Source organism: Nycticebus coucang, chromosome 3 (genome assembly GCF_027406575.1).
Source record: "Nycticebus coucang isolate mNycCou1 chromosome 3, mNycCou1.pri, whole genome shotgun sequence".
Classification (NCBI taxonomy): Eukaryota; Metazoa; Chordata; class Mammalia; order Primates; family Lorisidae; genus Nycticebus; species Nycticebus coucang.
The window spans coordinates 128,344,983-128,368,965 of record NC_069782.1 but is presented as its reverse complement, the minus strand read 5'-3'; the positions used below and the strand labels follow the sequence as shown (position 1 = coordinate 128,368,965).

The 23,983-nt window shown below is 36.1% G+C and overlaps 1 protein-coding gene and 1 non-coding gene across 2 annotated transcripts in view; one reads left to right on the top strand and one right to left on the bottom strand.

The window, feature by feature from the left end:
- HPSE2 (heparanase 2 (inactive)) overlaps nucleotides 1-23,983 on the top strand; it is an 841,015-nt gene that overhangs the window by 59,244 nt on the left and 757,788 nt on the right. The window lies entirely within an intron of this gene.
- LOC128582702 (U6 spliceosomal RNA) lies at nucleotides 6,887-6,993 on the bottom strand. The gene has a single exon (XR_008379149.1). It is a non-coding gene; the product is annotated as a U6 spliceosomal RNA (small nuclear RNA).

The following is a 23,983-nucleotide window of genomic DNA, read 5'->3' as shown; positions in this document are numbered from 1 at the left end:
TTTTTGCATCTATATTTATTAGTGAAATTGGGCTGTTTTTCTCCTTTATAGTTGGGTCCTGTCCTGGTTTTGGTGTCAGGGTGATTTTTGCTTCATAGAATGTGTTGGGGTAGATTCCTTTCTTCTCAATGTTTAGGAATAGTTTCTGCAACATAGGTGCAAGGTCTTCTTTGAAGGTTTGATAGAATTCTGGTGTAAAGTCATCTAGTGAAGGGCAGTTTTTTCATTGGGAGATTTTTTTATTGTTTCTTTGATCTCAATTCTTGAAATTAGTTCAAGAGATCTGTTTCTTCTTGGTTAAGTCTAGGGAGAGGTTGTGGTTTCAGGTATTGATCCACTTCTTCCACCTTGTCAAATTTCTGGGCATAGAGTTTCTTGTAGTACTCAGAAATAATCTCTCGTATCTCTGTGACATCTGTTGTTATTTCCTCTTTATTGTTTCTGATTGAGGTTGTTAGAGATTTTACTTTTCTCTTTCTAGTTAATCTAGGAAAAGGTTTACCAATTTTATTTATTTTTTTGAAAAGCCAACTTTTTATTTCGTTAATTTTCTGAATGATTCCTTTGTTTCCAATTTCATTAATCTCTGATTTAATTTTGGTTATTTCTTTTCTTTTGCTGGGTTTAGTATTAGATTGTTCTTCTTTTTCCAATTATGTAAGATTGTTTGAGGGTTTGTTGATGTACTCTTTTTCTGTTTTTCAAATGTATGCATCTAATGCGATAAATTTCCCTCTTAAGACTGCTTTTATTGTATCCCACAGGTTTTGATAACTTGTGTCTTCATTGTTACTATGTTTGAGGATAATTTCCTCCTTTATCTCTTCTTGGACCCAACTATCATTCAGCATAATATTGTTCAATTTCCAAGTGTTTGTATGGGGATGAGTGTTGTTTTTTTTTTTTGTTCTTTTTGAGACAGAATGTTGTTATGTCATCCTCAGTAGAGTGCTGTGGCATTACAGCTTGCAGCAACCTCAATTCTTGGGCTCAAGTGATTCTCTTTTCTTAGCCTCCCATGTAGCTGGGACTACAGGCACTCACCACAATGGCCATCTATTTTTTGTTGTTGTAGTTGTTATTGTTGTTTGGCAGGTCTGGGCTGGATTTGAACCTGCCAGCACCAGTGTACATGGCTGGTGTCCTAGCTGCTGAGTTACAGGTGCTGAGCTGGGATGAGTGTTTTTGTTGGAGTTGAGTTCCAGCTTTATTGCCTTGTGGTCTGAGAAGATACAAGGTATAATTTCTATTCTTTTAATTTTGCTGAGGTTTGATTTGTGTCCTTCGATGTGGTTCATTTTAGAGTACACATCTTGGGCTGATGAGAAAAATGTATTCCTATTTTCAGGATGGTTTGTTCTGTATATGTCTATCAATCCCATTTGTTCTAGGGTCACATTTAAGTTCTTTGTATCTTTGTTTAGTTTCTGTTTATAGGATGTTAAAGGGGTGTTAAAGTCCCCAAATATTATGGTGTTATGGGATAGCATATTTCTCAGACCCATCAGTGTCTGTTTCATAAATTTGGGAGCATTTAAGGTGGGTGCATAAATATTTAAAATTGAAATGTCTTTTTGTTGTATTGTTAGTTTGATTGGTATTAAGTCTACATTTTTTTCTTTCTTAACTTTAGTTGCCTTAAATCCACTTGTATCTGAAAATAAGATTGCAATTACTCCTTTCTTCTGATTTCCATTTGCTTTGAAATACTGTTTTCCATCCCTTAACCCCAAGTCTTTATTTGTCCTTCAAGGCTAGGTGTGTCTGCTGGAGACAGCCTATGTTTGATTTGTGCTTTTTTACCCAATCAGCCGGCCTGTGCCTCTTCAGTGGTGTATTCAGTCCATTGACATTTATTGAGAGAATTGTTAAGTGTGATGGAGTTCTGTTCATCTTATTTTGTGAGAGTCCATTGTGTAGTTTTATCCTTTGCTCCATTGTGGAAGCTAAGTTTTGACCTTTAACTTCTGGGTGTTTACTTTTCTGGTGGTCCATTGTGATGGTCAGTGTTGAGAATAGGTCTGAGTATTTCCTGTATAGCTGTTCTTGTTGTGGCGAATTTCCTCAGTGCTTGTATATCCGCAAAAGATTTGATTTCTCCATCAGTTTTGAAGCTTAGTTTAGCAGGATACTGAATTCTTGGCTGAAAATTGTTTTGTTTAAGTAGCAGGTACAGAATTCTCAGCTGAAAATTGTTTTCTTTAAGAATGTTGAAGTTGGATGACCATGCTCTTCTGGCTTGGAATGTTTCTGTTGAAAAGTCTGCTGTCATCCTACTGGCTTTGCCTCTGTAAGCCAGTTGGCTCTTACTCTTTGGGGCTTGAAGAATTTTTTCTTTGATCTTGACTTTGGGCAGGTTCTTTACAATGTGTCTTTGAGAGGCTCTGTTTGATTTGAGATGACATGGGGTATGACATCCATCTTACTGGAGTGTGTTGGGGTCCGGTGTCTTTAGTAAAACTTGGGTAGTTTTCATTTATGATAGTTCCAGTAGGGCTTCCATTCCTTTGGGACAATCTTCTTCCCCTTCAGGAATTCCTATTATTCAAATGTTTGAATGCTTCATGGAGTCTCATAGTTCTCTAAGCTCCTGTTCTACTTTCTCTCTCTTCTTTTCTGCCTCTTTAATTGCCTCAGTTAATTCAAAAACTTTATCCTCTAGTTCTGAGGTTCTTTCTTCTTCATGGTCTAATCTATTTTTGATACTTTCTAGTGCATCTTTACATTCCTTGATTATCTCCTTCATTTCTTTAAGCTCTGCCATATCCTTTCTATATTCTACATGTCTCTTGTCTTTCCATTTTCTTGTCCTTTTCTTTTATTGTCTTTAATATCCATATTTTAAATTCCCTTTCTGTCAAGTTTTATAGGTAGTAACTGCCTCATAGTCCTTTGGGGGAGTTCCTCTGTTTTGGCTTTTCATGTTGCCCATATTTTTCTGTTGGTTCCTCCTTATGTGTTATTTCTACTTGTTCATCTCCTTGTCCTCCTTTTTCTTCTTCACTGCCTTTTTTGCTTCAAATTACCTCATCCCAGAGCTTAGGTCTTGAAGTGGCCTTAGCCTGAGCAAAGCCAAACTCTCCCTTAAGGCCAAATAAACAGATGTCCTTGCTCTTGATGACAATATGTTTCTGGGACACCAGTTGGCCCTGTGTTTTTTTTTTTAGGAGACAGAAAGCATAGCCAGCAACCTCTGTGGTCCTTATCCCAAAGTTAGTTGCCTTCAATGATCGCCTGGTTGTTTCCCTGAGCATTCATATCCTGCTGGGTTGGGATCTTAAAGCTCCCAAGAATGTTTCAGGGGCAGGTCTCACAGTGCTCCCTGACTCCAGTTTCTGTGGGGTTCTGGAGTCCCTCAGCATCACCCAAGAATGGCGGTCTAATCCCAGCAGGCGGAATTAAGATGGCTATGCTTTTGGCCCCTGCTAACACCTTCCCATGACCTTCCCACAATGGCAGTCCCCTGGCCCTGGAGACATTCTTAGTATGGCTGCCTTGCCAGCTCCAAACCTATGGCAAATCCACTGCAACTGGAATTCAAATGTGATTTCTGTATACTGTTTGAGTCCACCCATTCTTCCAAGTTTTCCACTCAATATGCATCTTCTCCCAAGATCTGAAAACTCCAGAATGGCTTCTTTCTATCTTGGGCCTCTGTGTAGGGAGGTGGCAGCTGAACCCAGCTGGCTGTAATCACTTGCCTAATTCATCAGAGTTCCACCCCTCTGGATCATACACTGTATCCAGCTGATCACTTCCGGACAGTGCTCCCTGAGCTATGACTCTGGGTAAGGTGCCTGCATCAGATATGGGTGGTTTTCCCTCCTCCCCCAGTTGTTCTAGGCAAGCTCAGTTGGACGATCCTTCTGATCTGCCATCTTGCTCTGCCTCCTCTCAAATTCTTAACTGTGTGATCTTGGACAAATCATTTCATCTTTCTAGGCCTTAGTTTTTAAAAAAATATGTACAACAGAAATAATAAATGGCTTACATTTAGTGAGCAACTCATTAAACTTCACAGAAATTCCGTGAAAGAGTCTCTTATTATCTCTCTTTCTTAGATTGATGTGGAAACTAAGGAACAAAGAGGTTATGTGACTTTTCCAAGGTCATTCATTTTATAAATGATGAAGTGAAAAAGAATCTAACTCAAGTAGGCTGAGTCTGTGGTCTGAATTATTACTCTGTAATACCACATTCTGTTAATGTAGAATGACATCATATTATATATGTAAAGCATTAACACATTGCTCAGTACATAGTAGGTACTTAGGTAATGGTAGTGATTCTGTTCTTTTAGATGAATCACTACATGGTTGCCCCATAAAGTGATCTTTGACATGAAGGACTTGTACTGAAAGAAATTAGAAAAACCTCAGAGAGAGGGAGAGAGAGAGAGACAGACACACACAAAGGGGGAGATTAATATAGGATTATAGAAACATCTATCTAGTTCTCAGAGGGTTAGAAGTACTCTCTCTGCTGCTGAAGCTGCCCACAGTGGCCCTTGAGCCCCTGCAGGAGAAGGGAAGGGCAAGAGCTTCCTATAAGGCAGTGTGGTCAATTAATTCAGAGGTAAGTAAACACTCTAGGATCTTTCAAGAATTTACCTCTGTCTCAAAAAGGAACCACTGTTTTCTTTAAAGCCACAGTCAGAACCAATTTAGAAGATTACATTCTACAAAAACAAAAACAGTTAAATAAGACAACAGAAAAAACCCTTGTTTGACAAGGCATTGGTTATCTATACGATGTCATCAAGTGAGTTCTTTCAGGGCACTAACTTTTGCACTTCCTAATTTAGGAGTAAGCTGCAGTTCTCATGTGGATATGATGTCCTTTTTTTGTAAGCTCCCACTGGGCAATCATCAAACTTTGTAGCAGAGAGCACTTTATTAGAATTTCAACACAATGAAAACTATTTAAATAAGTTCATACTTTTTTTTTGAGATCCTCTCTCCCCAAACTTGGGTCTTTTTCTCCCCTATTGCCTACTCTGACACGTGGAAAATAAGAGAAAGGTAGGTGTTTCTGCCTTTTGGGGAAATGTGAGATCTTCCACTTAAACTTGCTCTCATTTGTGTTTTTCTTTCTTGGCTTGTTTATATAAGAAGCCAGAAGCTGTGAAAATAAAAATCATGAAGTTATCCATGAGACATGCAGAAGCAGCCTCCTTGATGATAAACAAGCTCAGCTGCAGAAAGATCTGCAGTCTGATACTTATTACTGAAAAACTTCCACTGGATGGACAGTTTGCCCAGATGAGTTAATTAATTTTAAGAGTTCTCTGTCTTCTTAGAAATATACCATTCCAGATCAGCTCAAAGCATGTTTATTTTGAACATTCATCAGTAATCTGGGTCAGCCACCCCACAGCTTGGTTTGCTTTAGTGCCAGCTGCATGTGGTAGAAAAGTTAATTAGCTGTCTCTTGTTGTGTTAAAAGGGGAAAAGTCATGTGGGGGAACAGGACTCTTGCAGAGAAGGGAGTGTGGAATTTCCAATTTTCCTCAGAACTAATAAGTCATGAGCACACAGACAAGTTCAAATGGATCCATAAGGAACTCAGACTTTACCCAAGGATAGCTTCTCATTTCTACAAATGAATTTCCATTCTGATATCCTAAAAATATTTAAACAAATTATTTCAGTTGTTCAAAGGGTTTCTATCCCAAATTTATCCTGACTTCTAAGGGCTATTTGAATCCAACTTGCTCCGTATTTTCTCGTATTGCAGTGATTTTAAGATTTTTTGTCTGATGTTCTTAAGAACTAGAAGATAACGACTATGCTCTTTTCCAATGTATTCTACTGTTTGCTGCTGTTTCAAGTGACAACCTTTGCAAATGATTATTTCAAAAATCCTTCTTCTTCCTTTTCCCCATCCCTATTTTATTGGTTAGCATTATTAAGGTACAATTTTTCAGTTTTTAAGTGTACAATTTGATGAGTTTGACAATTATGTTTCTTTGTTAACCACTACCATCACCATAGTATAGAACATTTCTATTCAGAAAGGTTTTTTTGCCGCTTTGTATTAAACCCTCCACCTTACTGTTCCTAGAAACTATTGTTCTCCTGTCTGTCACTATAGCTGGGCTGCTTTCACTTAGTGTAATGCTTTGGTGATTCATCAATATTGCATGTATTAGTAGTTGGCTCATTTTTATTATGTAGTATTTCACTGAATGTATGTGAAGCCATCCCTCAGTATCCACAGGGGATTGATTGTAGAAACCAAAATCTATGGATGCTCAAATCCTGAAGTCACCCCTATAGAATTCCTGGGTACTAATTTGCTTTCTATATAGTTTGCTTATCCATTTACCACCTGATGGAAATATGGGTTCTTTCCAGTTTTTGTCTATTTTGAATAAAACTGCTATGAATATTTATGTCTTTTCACGGACATATGTTTTTATTTCTTTGGGGCAAATACCTAAGAGGGATTTTTCTGGATTGTGTGGTAAGTGTATGTTTAACTTTTTAAGAAATCACCAAAATTTTTCCTAAAGTAGTTAGAACATTTCCATTTCCACCACCAATGTATGAGAGTTAAGGTTATTCCACATCTTCATCAAAGCTTGTTATAGTCATTCTTTCTTTTTTTTTTTTATTGTTGGGGATTCATTGAGGGTACAATAAGCCAGGTTACACTGATTGCAATTGTTAGGTAAAGTCCCTCTTGCAATCATGTCTTGCCCCCATAAAGTGTGACACACACCAAGACCCCACCCCCCTCCCTCCGTCCCTCTTTCTGCTTTCCCCCCCATAACCTTAATTGTCACTAATTGTCCTCATATCAAAATTGAGTACATAGGATTCATGCTTCTCCATTCTTGTGATGCTTTACTAAGAATAATGTCTTCCACTTCCATCCAGGTTAAAAAAATAAGGATCGCTTCACGAATTTGCATGTCATCCTTGCGCAGGGGCCATGATAATCTTCTCTGTATGGTTCCAATTTTAGTATATGTGCTGCCGAAGCTAGCACTATAGTCAGTCTTTAATGTTAGCTATTCTAAAGAGTGTATAGTGGTATTTCATTGTGTTTTCATCTGCATTTCCCTTACAATAATGAACATTGTTCTGTGTGCTTAATTGGCATCTGTATATTTTCTTTGGTGAAATTCCTATATGAATTCTTTATTCATCTTTATGTTGGGTTGTTTGTCTTATTATTGAGTTGTAAGAGTTGTTTTTTTTTTTTTGAGACATAGTTTCACTATGTTGCTCTTGATAGAGTGCCAATGGTGTCACTGCTCACAGCAACCTTTTAACTCTTGGGTTTAAGTGATTCTGTTGCCTCAGCCTCCCAAGTAGCTAGGACTACAGGCACCTGCTACAACACCCGGCTATTTTTTTGTTGCAGTTGTCATTGATGTTTAGTAGACCTGGGCTGGGTTTGAACCTGCCTACCTCTGTGTGTGTGTGTGTGTGTGTGTGTGTGTGTGTGTGTGTCCGGCACCCTACCCACTGAGCTACGGATACTGCCAAGTTTTAAGAGTTTTTATGTATTCTGAATACAAGTCCTTTGTCAGGTATTTGTTTTGTAAATACTTTTTTTCTGTATCTGGTTTGCTTTTTTATTTTTTAAGTCTCTTTGGAAGGAGAATAGTTTTTAATTTTGGAGAAGTCCAATTCATCATTAGAAGAATAATTTGTGTTTTTTTGTGTCTTAGAGTTTACAAAATACAGTTTTAAGTAACCAGGGCCTACGTTAAAATATTATATTGCTTTATGCATAGTGTAAATACCATACTTCTCTCTATATACCTCATGCTGTTGATACCATACTTTCTCTTTAATATATACTAGAAATAAAATTCATTGTTCTTATTTTTGCTTGAAATATTCAGTTAGAGTAATTAAAAATAAAAAAGTAGATTTTGTTTTATCGTCATTTATTCCTTTTCTGGCTTTCTTTAGTTTATCTTTTACATTTAAGTTTATGAGATATATCGTATTTTTTCTGCCTGAAGTCCTTTTAAAAATTATTTCTTAAGGAGTAAGTAGGAATGCTGTAAGGAATTTCTTTGAGAAAGTATTTCTCCTTCATTTTTGATGGGTATATTATGCATATTATGGAATTCTGGGTTAATAGTTTTTTCTTTCAACACCTTAGAGATGTCACTCTATTTTCTTTTCTTGTGTGATTTCTTATGAAGAGTAGGCTGTAATTCTTATTGTTATTCCTTGGTAGGAAATCTCTTTTTTTTCTTCTGGCTACTTTCAAGATTTTCTCTTTGTCTTTTTTTAAAAAAAAAAAACCTCTTCATTTCATTAGGTAATCTGTTGACCTGTAAAAAGAAAAATTTCATCTCCAGTTTTTAGCAATTTCATTATGATGTGCTTTTGTGTTTTTTGCTTCTCATTTCTTCCTCTTATAGTTCTCTGGGTTTATAGTTTTCCACCTAATTTAGAATTTTCGGCTTTTGTATTTTTTCCAAAATTTTTCTTCTGTTTCTCCCATCACTCTTTTTGGGTACCAATTACTCTTATGTGATGCCAGTTAATATTGTTGGATAAATCAGTGATGCTCTGTTAATATATTTTTCAGTCTTTTCCTCTCTGTATATTTGTCATTTTGGATAGTTTCTATTGCTGTGTCTTTAATCCTATTGATATTTTCCTCTGCAGTGTCTAAGTTATTATTAATTTATCCAGTAATTTTTCATTTTAGGTATTAAATATTTCTAGAAATTCAATTTGTTTTTTAAAATATGTTTTATAAGTCTCATCTTCATGATTGTGCTTTCCTCTATTTTCTTGAACATATGGAATATATTTTTAATAGAGTTCTCATACCTTTGTTTACTACTTCTACCATCTGCAACATTTCTGTCTGTTTATATTTATTGATTTTCTCCTTTTTATGGATCTTATTTTCTTGCTTCTTTGGATGGTAACTCCTTTTTATGGAGTAAGTAGAAGTTATCTACTTCTACCATGTGCAACATTTCTGTGTCTGTTTATAGTTATTGATTTTCTCCTTTTTATGGATCTTATTTTCTTGCTTCTTTGGATGTCTTGTAATTTTTAATTGGACGTCAGACATTTTGATTTTTGTTGAGTGCTAGATTATTTAATATTCTTTGAAATAAATATATTTTCCTTTTTCTGGGGTGAAGTTATGTTCTTGGAAGCCAGTTTGATTTTTTATTCATGGCTTTTTTCAAAATTTGTTAGAGTGGTCAAAAAACAGTTTTTAGTGTATGGCTAATTTGGCTTCTTTACTAAGGTGTCCAGCAGACCTGAAGGCAGCCCATACCTGACCCTGGCCTGATGCCTCTGCCTGACACTGCTGCAGATCTAGATTGGTCCAACCTGGTAGATGCTGCCAAAGCTTATGAGGTCCAGAGAGCCTCATTTTTTGCTGCTGGTGATGAAAACCATTGTCCCTGGAGTGCTGCATCCAACATCGATCAGCTCGAGGCCCAGGCTCTGGCCCAGAAGAAGTCTTACAGCAGCAGTAAAGATTCCTTTCCTACTCTGGCTTCTAAAGTAGACCAGCTGGAAGGCATGCTGAAGATGCTTTGGGAAGATTTGAAGAAGGAAAAAGAAGACCAAGCCCATCTTCAGGCAGAAGTTCAGCACCTGTAAGAGGACAACCTGAGGCTGCAGGAGGAGTCCCAGAATGCCTTGGACAAGCTGAAGAATTTCACAGAATGGGTCTTCAACACCATAGACGTGAGCTAGGGAAGGCTGAGGCAGGGAGGAGCAGGGCCCGGGGGTGTATTCTCCATGAGTGCCGGGGAGCTCCTCACCCATGCTAGAGAAAGCATTCTCAGAGCACCTTCCCCAGCTTCCTACCCTACCCCCTTTCAGGGAGTGTACAACAGTTGCAGATCAACAATTGTTTTCTGCCTTTTGTAGAAAAGAGAAACAAAAAAGTAAATAAAAATTTTAAAAAGTAAAATGAAAGTTTAACTGCTTAAAAAAAAAAAGTATTGGAGGCAATACCTTTCTACATTTATACCTTACTTAACACCTTGTGTGTTATGAAGTCTTTTCAGTGTGGTTGTCCAGAACATGAACTACTTGGGGTCCTGGGTGAATGGTGATTGTTTCACTGACTCCTTTCTGGTGGTTCTTTTACTTGCCTCAGTAGTTTTTTACTATGTATGTACAGATCATTACCTAAAGATGTAAAGGGACTCCTCTACAGACCTCTGGAACTCTTGTTCTTTGTGTAACTCCCTCTTCTCCCGTACTCTGTCTTGTAAGTTCTAGTTACTTAGGCCTCCCCTAACTCTGAACTCTGTTCAACTCAGTGAAGAATGTGGAATTCTGTTTAGGTTCCTCCTCCCTGTACTACAGCCTGAAAATTGTCTCTAGGTGGTGATGTGGGACACTTACAGGGCTCACTTTGTTTTTCTTTACTCAGTGATCATTGTCTGGTACTTTGTTTTCCTAAGTCTGAAATTTTGTTTCAAGTATTGTGATTTTTAAAAATTATTTAAGATATGATAGTTAATTTGGTTCCTGTTATTCCATCATTATTGTTTACCAACATTTGTGTTATAATTTTAAGTTTTCCAAATTGTCTTCCTGTCTCCAAATAGCTCTGTATTGCCTTTCAGGGTACTCATAATTTCACCTTTGTTAGAAGTATTTCATCGTCTAATGAGAGTTTAGCCTTCTGAGACTGGATCAGTCGTAGGGTGTCATTTGTGAAGATGGAAGCAATTGTTCATTGTCCTGCAACACTAAGGGGTTATAACTCTCACAGTTATTTTGAGAAGGTTATAATATAATCTTTCAGAGTTTTGAGTTTTTCGGACCCTTTCAAGTGTTTATCAAACAAATCCCAGATCTAATTTGTATCACAAATAAAATTTACTAAAGTTCTTCATTATTACTTACCTTCCCCACTTCTCTTGTATTCCCTACCTTGGTTAAGGGCATTGCTATCTAACTTGTGGCTTAAGGAAAACTTTAAACTATTTTTGACTCTTTCCTGAGTCTATTCTTCCATATTCATTTGGCTACTATTTATAGTTCTTACCTCTGGAAACCTCTTTCCTGCCTCTGTTGTGCTACTAGCTTTTCCTGGACTATTATGACAGATTAATGGGCCTTTGTGCCCCAGATCTCTAATATGTTCATTATACTGCTATTAGAGTGATTCTAGTGAATAGCCTTCAGTAGACCACTTTTCTGATTCAGAACCTCTGATATCTCTTCAGAGTGAAGAGAGAAGGCTCAAACTATAAATTTGCTCCCAGCCTCTTTTTCTTTCTTTCTTAAGCTAGGTTTAGTATTTTGAGTATAGTAGCCAGTGGAAAAGGAGTATTCTAAACAGGAAGCAGACTTATCAAAGACCTGAAATATATAACATGCTTGGATTCTCCATTAGATGGACTTCTACTTACTGTTTAAGCTTGCTGAAGATGTCATCCCCTTTATTATACATTCCTTGATTTCATCTCCTTTCTTGATATAATGCAGATTATAAGTACTTACTACATTTTTTTGCATGTTTCCATAGTAGAGTGTGAGCTCCATGAAAGTAGGGACCAATACTTATTCCTCTTTGTATTCCTAGTGTTCAATATAGTGTGTTGAGTACATTGCAGGAGGTGATCTGTTTGTTTGAATTGATCACCTACAGCATACATAACCTATACTCTTTCTTAAAAGCCCAGTCCTTTCCAGAGCTTCTAGCTCTATAGGTCCTCAGAGGCTGCCACTAGGAGGCTCCAAAGCCATCCACATGAAGAAAATTGGTTTGCCAAAATTAGGCAAGGAACTGCTGATGCTTGAGAAATTCTTGTCAATAATGAAGATGTCTAAGCCTTTGCTTTTTTAGATTTCTGTTCTGTTTTCTGGTTGACTTTGGCATTTAGCAGCTTTGGATAATACATTGCTCTTTGGAGAACTTATACCTAAATGATAAGAAGTCAGGAATATAAACATTCTACTCCTAGCTAGTCAACACATACCATAAGGGAGAGGAGTGCATCTAAAAGGCTAAAAGAGTTTTTTTTCAGGCACAGAATGAAGGCAAAGGATGCTGACTCCATAGAGCCTAAACATCAGTTTCTCTCTTCTTCCTAAAAAAATTATGTTTTTGTTTTTGAGACAGTGTTTCACTTTGTTGCCCTTGGTAGAGTGCGATGGCATCATAGCTCACAGCAACCTCAAACTCTTGGGCTCAAGCAATTCTCTTGCCTGTAGCTGGGACTACAGGTGCCTGCCACAACACCCAGCTATTCTTTTAGAATTGAGATCTCACTTTAGCTCAGGCTGGTCTCAAACTTGTGAGCTCAGGCACCCCATCTACCTAGGCCTCCCAGAGTGCTAGGATTACAGGCGTGAGCCACAACGCCAGTCCTAAAAATGATGTATTAAGTGTAATTGTTGGCTCTTGTCTTTGCCTGTCATTCATTTAACTTCCAAAGGATTTTAATATACAAGATTCCAACAGAACTTGCCATCTAAGATTATTGTTGCTCAATGGCCTAATATGCCAATATATTGGCTCTGATTGTCATTCATGATGTTACTTTGGTGCTGTCAATTCTAAACCGTTCCTTAGAAGGTTGTCTTTTAAGAGTCCTCTTGATATTTGGATAATCCTAGAGCTTCTGAGTGGCTTTAACTGTTTGGAGGTGAGAGAGGAACCTAGAGAGCTACTTTGATCTTTTCATTCACCACTGTGGAAGAGAAGTCTTTCTACATCTAAATTTGGTTTACCTTCATGGCTGAGTTTGTCTTCTATGAGGGTTTCTCCAGTCTCCTTTTTCTAAATTACGAATAACTAAATCTTGGAGTTACAAGAATTTTAGTTAATATAGTCTAATTTTCTACCCAATGTGTGGATTCCACCAAGTACCATTTAAAATGGCCCCAGATGCAGAGGGTAAACCAGTAAATGTCTTGGTTTGGCCTAGGCTGGTTTGGTGGTTGTTCTTATCTGAGTCCAGTTGTCTTCCAAGAACTACTGCTTTGCTTTCAGGCTATGTGTATCACTGTTCAGATTTTTTCCCCTGAGAATAACAAGTCATTTTATTATACATTCAGTGTAACTAGCCATAGCCAAAGGTTTTTTTTTTTTTAACTCAAACTGAAATCAGCAAGCAATTTTATTTTACTTTTCTGTTGTTTTCCCAATTCAATTCAGTTTCTTTCTTACCTATGGTCTCTTTGTTCTTTTGTGGATATATTTCAACACTGTAACTCATATTCATGGAATAAGTTCTGTAGCATTTCAGTTACATAGGCAGCCATCATTATAGCCTCTTCCATAAAGCAATTAACTCTTTTTTGTTTGTATAAATTTATGTGACAATTTTGATGTTGGGATAATATTAGAGGAATTTTGTTACATGATATTAGGATAATCCTCTGCAATTTTGTTACATGCAGAGATTGTGGAGTGTTCCAGTTAAGGCTTTAGGGTATCTATCACCCAAATAATGTACATTATACTCATTAAGTAATTTCTTATCATCCATGCCATTTTCACACCCTCACCCTTCAGAATGTCCATTGTCTTTCTACTCTCTATGTCAATGTGTACACATTTTTTAGCTTCTACTTTTGAGTGAGAGCATGCAATGTTGACTTTCAGTGTCTATTTTGTTTCACTTAAGATAACGACCTCTAGTGTCATCTATGTTGCTGCAAAAGACATGCTTTCATTCTTTTTTATGACTTAATAATACTCCATTGTGTGTGTGTGTGTATTTCTATCTATCTCACTTTTTTTTAATACAATCATTGTTGATGGATACTTGATTCTGTACCTTCGCTATTGTGAGTAGTGCTGCAATAAGCATGCAAGTTCAGGTATCTTTTTAAATATATATATTTATTTCTTTTACTTTGGGTAGACTACAAACCCAGTACTGGGATTGTTCGATTGAATGGTAGTTCTACTTTTAATTCTTTGAGAAATCTCCATACTTTTTCTTCCATAAAAGGTGTACTATTCACATTCCCACCAAGAGTGGATAAGAGTTCCTTTTTCTCTGCAGCCTCACCAAGATCTTTTCTTTTATTTTCTTTCTTTCTTTTTTAAATGTTTAAGAGACAGGGTTTTATTTTCACTGTGTCACTCAGGCTGAAGAGCAGTGGTACAATTGTACCAGAAGCTTTTTAGTTTAATTAAGTTCCATTTGTCTATTTTGTTTTTGTTGCCTATGCTTGAGGTCTTCATACAAATTCTTTGCCTAGACCAATGTTCAGAAGAGTTTTCCTTAGGTTTTCTTCTAGTATTTTTATAGTTTTGAGTCTTATATTTAAATCTTTAATTTATCTTGAGTTGATTTTTGTATATAGTAAGAGATAAGTGTCCAGTTTCATTCTGCATATGGCAATCAATTTTCCTGGTACCATTTATTGAAAAGGTTTCCATTTCTCTAATGTATGCTCTTGTCAGCTTTGCCAATGATCAGTGGGCTGTAAATATGTGGTTTTATTTCTGAGTTCTCTATACTATTGTTTTATGTGTCTATTTTCATACCAGCCCCATGCTGTTTTACCTACTATAATCTTACAATAAAATTTGATATCAAGTGCTGTGATACTTCCAGCTTCATTCTTTCCACTCAGCATTGCTTTGGCTATTCAGGTTCTATTTTAGAGATACATTAACTTTCGTTACAAAACTTTAGGTATAAAACTTTAATTTTTTTTTCTAATTCTGTTAAAAATAACTTTGGTATTTTGATAGGGATTGCATTGAATCTGTAGATTGCTTTGGGTAGCATGACCATTTTAATGACATTAATTCTTCCAATACATGAGCATGGGTTGTTTTTGCATTTGTTTGTATCATCTACAGTTTCTTGATCAGTGTTTTGTAGTTTTTCTTGTAGAGATATTTCACTTCCTTGGTTAAATTTATTCCTAGGTATTTTATATAATTTTTGTAAATACTGTAAATGGGATTGCCTTCTTGATTTAGTTCTTAGATAGTTATTGATGTATAGAAAAACTACTAATTTTTGTATGTTGGTTTTGTGTACTGTAACTTTACTGAATTCATTTATCAGTTCTAAGAGGTTTCGGGGGAGTCTTTAGATAACACTATGTCATCCCCAACGAGGGGTAATTTGACTTCCTCTTTTCCAGTTTGGCTGTGTTGTATTTTTGTCTTTTGTCTGATGGCTCTGGCTAGGACTTCCCCACCACTGAAATTTTTTTTAATGTTTATATTAGTCCTTCTTTTTCTGTGGGGGATTGGTGCAGGACCTCCCACAGATACTGAGATCTGCAGATGCTCAAGTACCTGATATAGAATGGAATAATATTTGCCTATAACCTAGGTACATCCTCCTGTGTACTTTAAAACATATCTAGCTTACTTGTATTACTTAATACAATGTAAATGTTATATCAACAGTTGTTACACTATCATTTAGAGAATAATGACAAGAAAAGCAGTTTGTATGTGTTCAGTACAGATACAATTAAAAATATATGTGTTTTCAATTTCTGGTTGATTGAATATGTGGATCTGTAACCTATGGATATAGAGTGGCAACTATACCCAGGCCTTTTATTTAGCACTTTTGTGAAGAATCAGTTAAGCCAAACAAAATATGGCTGTGGATGGAATCTCAGCAATTGCAGGTAAAAGAAATGAAATAGATGTGATACTTTGTGATACTTCGTAAAGATTAGTATTAGATATAGTTCTGCAGTGACTTTCACTTGAAAATAGGTTTCAAATTGATTGGTACACAGATGAAAAATCAGGGCTGTGGTCAATACGATGAAGAAGGCTTTAGAAATATCTGGCAGGTGATTTATGCTGATTTGTTATGCAAAGGCTCTGCTGCTAGTTTCAGCCTCCATTCTAGTTGTCTTACATGTTTTCATGAATATTCTTAAACTGGAACTATGATGTTTTTATGTGGGAATGATGCACAACTAGAGAAACAATGCAAACTGCAGAGGAAGGAGCTGGAGCAGAGACTTGAATATTTAGGGACATATACAAAGTATTCATATATATTTGCATACGTTCAGTAGAAGTGGATAAAAATACTTACTGGGTCAGATTTTACCAGCCTGTCCTTTGTTCTGTGGGGTGATACCGTGGGAAGAACATTCAGGAGATTTGGGATATAAATCTTTGTTTGGTACAAAATGTCTACAAAACCCAAGACAAATCATCCCAGGCCCCAATTTCTATATCTGTGAAATTTAAGAGTGTTCTAACCTCTCCCTATTTCTCTAGACCAAGAGTCAGCCAAGTATAGCCTACAGACCAAATCCCCCCCCCACCTGTTTTTGTAAAGTTTTATTGGACTATAACCATGCCCATTCATTTATATATATGTGGCTATTTTTGCATTGCAATAGCAGAGTTGAATAGTTGCAACAGTATGTGTATGGCCCACAAAACCTAAAATATTTATTATCTGACTCTTTATGGGAAGTCTGTCAACCCCTTGTATAGAGAATATTTGAGAAAATTGGGGGATTTTCAATCATTGACACTGGGGACATTACTGGTATCTGGTTGGGGAGGGTCAAGAATGTCAAATATCTTACATGGCAAGATATAATAAAAACTGCCTGGCTTGGAGTTCCAGTAGCTTATTTCTAAGGATTCTTTCTTCTTTGTGATTCTAAGAAAAAACCACTTTTGAAAGTTATATCAACTCTTTTAGGCCAGTAGGGCAATTATTTCACAAGTTAAATGGACTGGGAAATTTTTTAAACTGCTCTCCTTAACATGAAAAAGGGCATCCCCTTAGAAACAAAATCATTAATTATGCTTAATGGTGAACAATTACAAGCATTCTCTTTAAAATCAGTGCAGGTTACTTTTATATTGAAGGTTCTAACCATCATAATAATGCCAAAGACTAGGATAGGAAAGCTAACAAAGTTAGCCTACCAGTGTTTCATGGACGCTGGCAGAAGATATGAGACTCTTTTGTGAGAGATGCTATTTCTGTCTGCCGGGGCTGTTCACTATTTAAACAAAGTCTGTCAGTATCTCTGATCATAAGAAAAGCAGAAACACAGGAGTTCTATGTCTCGTAACAAAGAAGAAAAGTAAATAAAAAATATAAGGGTTGAGACGGAAGAAACAAAATTGTTATTAGCAGATGACATGATTATTTCCATGGAGAATTCATGAACATTTGGACATAAATAGTTAGAAATAATAGGAGCACTCACCATGATTTCTGGATTCAAGCTCTATAAACCAAAACTGGTTGCATTTTTGTAAACTAGGGGCCAAAATTTAGAACATATTATAAAAATGATACCATTTATAAAAGCATCAAAATCCAAAGTACCTATAAATAAATGTAACACATTTTGTACCATATTTTAATAGAGGAAATTGTTAAAGTTTATTGAAAAACATAAAAGAAGACCTATATGATATATTGAGATATATTATGCTATAGATAGACTAAATATCCAGAAATTGTCTCTGCATTAATTTATAAACTTGATGCAATTAAAACTCCTGTGAGCTTTGCATGTGTGTTGAATTTATTTATTAGACTAATCATCTCTATAGATGGCTGAGAAAGCATTTGATAAAATTTAATCTTTTCATGATTAAAAACTCAGCAAATTAAAAGAGTAAGATACTTCCCTGAGCAAAGTAACAAAATACTAGAAAAATATTTATGCTGAAAACTACAAAACAGTGGTGAAGGAAATCAAATAAATACAAAGAGAGGGTCAAGATGTGTTCATGTATTGGAAGACTCAATATTATTAAGACAATCAGTTCTCCTTGATGTGATCTTTACATTCAATTCAATCTTTAGATTCAATCTTTGAACTGAAATATAAACACACACAAAGGAACAAGACACAGTCTCAAGCTGTTGCCCTGGGTAGAATGCCGTGGTGTCATAGCTCACAACCTGAAACTCTTGGGCTTAAGAGATTCTCTTGCCTCAGCCTCCCAAGTAGCTGGGACTACAGGCACCCGCCACAATGCCTTAGCTATTTTTTTTGTTGTTTAGTTGGCCTGGGCTGGGCTTGAACCCTCAAGCCTGGGTGTATGTAGCTGGTGCCCTACCCACTGAGCTATGGGCACTGTCAGGAACAAGAATATGTAAAACAGTTATGAAAAGGCAGAACACAGGTGAAAGACTCACATTACCTGATTTCAGGAGAAGACAATATAAAGGTATAATAATCAAGGGACTATGGTATTTCTAAAAGTAAACACATGGATCAGTGGAGCAGAATAGAAAGCTTAGAAACAGACCCACATAGTAATGTCAACTGATTTTTGACAAAGATGCAAAGGCAACTCAGTGGAGAAATGAAGGACTTTTCAACAAATGACATTAGAAAAATTGGAAGTTCTTATGTGAAAAGATAAGAATTTATACATATCCCAAATTCACATAAAAATAACTTAAAGATCAAATACCTTTATATAAAACATAAAACTTTCAATATTTCTAAAAGAAAAAGTAGGAGAAATCTGTATGACCTTGGAATTGGTAAAAAAAGGTTTTAGATACAGTATCAAAAGTATGATCCATAAAAGGAAAAATTGATAAATTGGACTTTATCAAAATAAAAAAAAAAATTTCCCTGTGAAGGACCCTTTAAAGAGGATGAAAAAGTGAAGGCGGAGCCATAGCTCAATGGGTAGGTTGCTGGCCACATATACCCAGGCTGGTGGGTTTGAATCCAGCCTAGGGCCAGCTAAACAACAACAACAACTTCAACAAAAAAGTAGCCAGGCATTGATTGTGGTGGGTGCCTGTAGTCCCAGCTACTTGAGAGCCTGAGGGAAGAGAATTGCTTAAGCCCATGAATTTGAGGTTGCTGTGAGCTGTGACATCACAGCATTGTACCGAGGGCAACATAGTGAGACTTTGTCTCAAAAAAAAAAAAAAAAAAAGTGAAGCCATAAACCAGGAGTGGATATTTTCTGTTCACAGGAGAATCTGTATGCGGATGTTTATAGAAGCTCTATTCACTATCAAAAGCTGCCATCAACTTAGGTTTCCTTCGATGGGTTAATGGGTAAACAAGCTATGAAATAACTTTAATGAGATATTATTCAGTAACACAGAGGAAGTGATTATTGATTCTCAGTAACATAGGTGAATCCTATATGCATTTTACTAAGTGAAAGAAGCCATACCTCAAAGATGGTATGGAATCTGTTAAGACATGCTGGAAAAGGCAAAGCTATAGAAACAAACAAAAACTATGAACAGCAAATCAATGTTTGCTGGGATGAGGATGTAGGAAAGGGTTGATAATGAAGAGGTAACAGGAGAATTATTTTGTGACCATACTGTTTTGTACGGTAATGTGCTAGTGGGTACTTGATTTGTGCAGTTGCCAAAACCTATAGGAGTGTATACCACAATGAGTGAATTTTACTGTCTTCAAATTAAAAAGAAAAATCAATCAGAATGTTGGGGCAGGCAAACATGGTTGAGGCCAGTAGTTAGAGAATGGCAAATTTAGCAAATGAATTTAAATCTATTGCAGTAAATAGCACAACCACACTGAAGTCTTAGAGAAGGAGGTGAATAACTTTATTTTGAATGGATACTATAAGCCTATAGAAGAAACAACGGTACAAATACACTATACTCCACTATACTCTATGCAGTGGTTCTCAACCTCCCTAATGCTGTGATGTATTTTCATTGTTACAAAGGGGTCGCAACCCACAGGTTGAGAATTGCTGCTATAGTTGGTAAATATGTTTCTCAAAGGAGTATGGGTTAGCAATTCTGAAACTAGTTTGCATTATACTAATGTTGAACAAATAAGCAAATATATTGTAGTTGATGAGAACTGGGCTTTTTACTGTCAGAGAAAAATTATAAATAAACAAATGGGAATGCTTAAATGAATTCTTTAGTGTTGTATTGGAGTTGGAAGCATTGACATGAACTAATGTGTTCTTTTTTCCCTTTTAGTAGATATACAGATGCACATACACACATACATATATAGATACAGAGTTAAATATAGGTATGTGTGTATACATCAGTTAGTAGACATATACCATTCCTAGCTCTGCCTACTTGAGAGGGTCTAGATGTAGTGATACCCCAGTAACAGGGAGAACATATGGTAGCTAGGTCTTGATTACTAAATACCACTCTCTAACAAAACCCAGGACTCCTTAGAAAAGTGAATGATTCTAGGGTAGGGCAAGGACAACACAAGGTGAGCCTGGAACACTCATGGTGCTAGGAAGAAAGAAAGGTTGTGTTTTTTAAAGATAAGGACAAATGAAAAGGTCACAGAAGCTCACCTGAAAGAGATCTTAATAGCCAAAGCTGGAACAATGAGAATCAATTTTTGTTAGTGGGGAAATGTGAGGGTTCAATTTCAGTCTTCTACAGGTTGCTAGCCAGTTCTCCCAGCACCATTTGTCAAGTAGGGAATCTTTTCCCAAATGTATGTTTTTGTTAGGCTTATCAAAGATCAAGTGATGATATGTGGCTGGGTTCATCTCTAGATTCTCTATTCTGTTCCATGTATCTACATTATTTTTGTGCCAGTACCATGCTATTTTGATCATCATAGATTTGTAGTATAACTTGAAGTCTGGTAATGTGATGCCTCCTGATTTGTTTTTATTTCTAAGAAATATATTGGCTATTTGAGGTTTTTTCTGATTCCATATAAAAGGAAGTACTATTTTTTCAAGTTCTTTATAGTATGACATTGGTGCTTTGATAGGGATTGCATTAAATCAGTAGATTACTTGGGGTGGTATGGACATTTTAACAATGCTGATTCTTCCCAGCCATGAACATGGTATGTTTTTCTATTTGTTAACATCTTCAGCTATTTCTTTTCTCAGGGTTTCTTAATTCTAATTATGGGGATGTTTCATGTCCTTTGTTAGATATATTTCCAGATATTTCATCTTTTTTGGCACTGCAGTAAAAGGAATAGTCATTGTATTTTTGGCTTGACTATTGTTGGTATAAATAAAAGCTATTGATTTATAGTATTGATTTTGTATTCTGAGACACTGCTGTCTTCCTTGATCACTTTTGAGAGCTTTGTAGTTGAGTCCCTGGGGTTTTCCAGGTATAAGATCATGTCATCGCAAAGAGTGAGAGTTTGACCTCTTCTGACCCCATTTGAATACCCTGAATCCCCTTCTCTTGCCTGATTGCAATGGCTAGGACTTCCATTACTATGTTGAATAGCAGTAGTGACAATGGGCATCCTTGTCTAGTTTCAGATTTGAGGGGGAATGCTTACAGTTTTACTCTATTCAATATGATAGTGGCTGTAGATTTACTACAGATGGCCTCTATCAGTTTAAGAAATGTCCCAGGGTGGTGCCTGTGGCTCAACGGGTAGGGCGCCGGTCCCATATGCCGGAGGTGGCGGGTTCAAGCCCAGCCCCGGCCAAAAAAAAAAAAAAAAAAGAAAACATCGCTTAAAAAAAAAAAAAAAAAGAAATGTCCCATATACATGATTGCAAGAGGGACTTTGCCTAACAAATGCAATCAGTGTAATCTGGTTTATTGTACCCTCAACGAATCCCCAACAATTAAAAAAAATTAATTGTCTTTCCAAAAAAAACCAAAAGTCCCATATAAGCCTGTTTGCCTGTTTCCTTAAGTGTTTTTATCATGAAAGGATGCTGGATATTATCAAAAGCCTTTTCAGCATCAATTGATAGAATCTTATGGTCTTTGTTTTTTCTTTTGTTTATGTGGTGTATTATATTTATATATTTGTGTCTGTTGAACCAATTTTGTAACCCTGATATAAAACCAGCTTGATCGCGCTGTATAATTTTTTTGGTGTGTCATTGATTTCTGTTTGCTAGGTTCTTATTGAATATTTTATATCAATATTCATTAATGATATTGGTCTATAGTGTTTTTTCTTTGTTGGATCCTTTCCTGGTTTGGGGATCAAGGTGATATTTGCTTCATAGAATGTGTTGAGGAGGATTCTTTCTTTTTCTATGTTTTGGTAAAGGTTATGTGATATAGGTACTAGATCCCCTTTGAAGGTTTGGTCGAATTCTGATGTGAAGCCATCTGGTCTTAGACTTTTCTTTTTTAGGAGATTTTATATAGTTGATGCTATTTCAGTGCTTGATGTAGGTCTATTCAAAATTTCTAAGTCTTTCTTGCTGAATCTAGGAAGGTATTTCTGGCTGAATCTAGGAAGGTGGCATGCTGCCAGCTATTGGTCCATTTCCTCCAGATTATCATATTTCTGAGAATAGAGTTTTTTGTAGTAATCATTGAGGATTTTTTTGAATTTCTGTGCTGTTTTTCTTTCTCCTTTATCATTTCTGATTGACATTATTAGAGATTTTACTTTTATGTTTCTGGTTAGGCTAGCAAAAGATCTATTATTTTTATTAATCTTTTCAGAAAACCAACTTTTTGTTTCATTGATCTTCTGAATGATTTTTTTGTTTTAGTTTCATTTACTTCTGTTCTAACTTTGATTATTTCTTTTCTTCTACTGGGTTTGGGTTTGGATTGTTTTTCCTTTTTCACTTGGTTCAGATGACCCATTAGGTTGTTGATTTTCTCTGTTTTCATTTTCTTGATGAAGGCTTCTAATGCTAAAAATTTCCCTCTTCAGGCTGCATTTCCAGTATCCCACAGGTTTTGATAATTTGTGTCTTCATTATCATTTTGTTCCCCCAAATGGATAGTTTCTTTCTTAATCTCATCTTTGACCCAGCTATCATTGAACTTAAGGTTATTTAGTTGGCATGATTTTGTTTGAGTATGAAGATTTCTGTTGGCATGCTTACAAGTATTAATCTGTTTCCTTCAGATTATTGTATTTCTGAGAATAGAGTTTCTTGTAATATTCATTAAGGATTTTTTGAATTTCTGAGGAGTCTGATGCTGTTTTGTGTTTACCATTTCTGTTGATGAAATTAGAGATTTTAGTCTTTTTTTCCTGGTTAGGTTATCCAAAGGTTTATCTATTTTATTGACCTTTTCAAGAAACCAATTTTTGATTTATTGATCTGTTGTATAATCCTTTTGTTTTCAATTTCCTTGAATTCTGCTCTAATGTTGGTTATTTCTTTTCTTCTGCTGGGTTTGGGATTGGAAAGTTCTTCCTTTTACAGTTGCTTGAGATGTCCCATTAAGTTGTTAATTTTCTCTTTCTGTTCTCTTGAGGAAGGCTTGCAGTGCTATAAATTTCCTTTGTAGGACTGCTTTGGTGATATCCTAGAGTTTCTGATAGTTCGTGTCTTCATTATTGTTTTGTTCCAGAAATTTGGTAATTTCCTTCTTACTCTTGTCTGTGACCCAGCTATCATTCAGCATAAGGTTATTTAGCTTCCACGTTTTTGTATGAGTTGTTATTGAGTTCAACTTTTATTTCATGAAGGTCCAGGAAGATGGAAAAAATTATTTCTATTCTTTTAAATTTGCTGAGGTTAGACTTGTGATTTAAAATGTGATCAATTTTGGAGGATGTTCCATGGGCTGATGAGAAGAATGTATATTCAGTTTTGTTAGGATGAAATGTTCTGTAGATACCTGTTAAATCCAAATGTTGAATGGTTAATTTTTTTTTTTTTTTTTTTTTTTTGATTTTGGCCAGGGCTAGGTTTGAACCTGCCACCTCTGGCATATGGGACCGGCGCCCTACTCCTTGAGCCACAGGTGCCGCCCGTTGAATGGTTAATTTTAAGTGTAAAATTTTGTTGCTGAGTTTTTTATTGGAGAATCTATCTTACACGGTAAAAGGTGTATTTAAATCTCCAACTTATTATGGTGGTCGAGAAAATCAAGTTGCTCATGTTTGTTAGAGTCTCTCTTATAAATTGAGGCGAATTCTGGTTGGGTGCATAAATGTTAATAATTGAAATCTCATCATATTGAGTGTTATCCTTAACAAATATGAAGTGACTATCCTTATCTTTCCTTACTTTTGTTGGTTTAAAGCCTATCTTACCTGCAAATAAAATTGCAACACCTGCTTTTTTCTCATTTCCATTTACCTGAAATATAGATGACCATCCCTTCACCCTGAGTCTATATTTATCTTTTAAG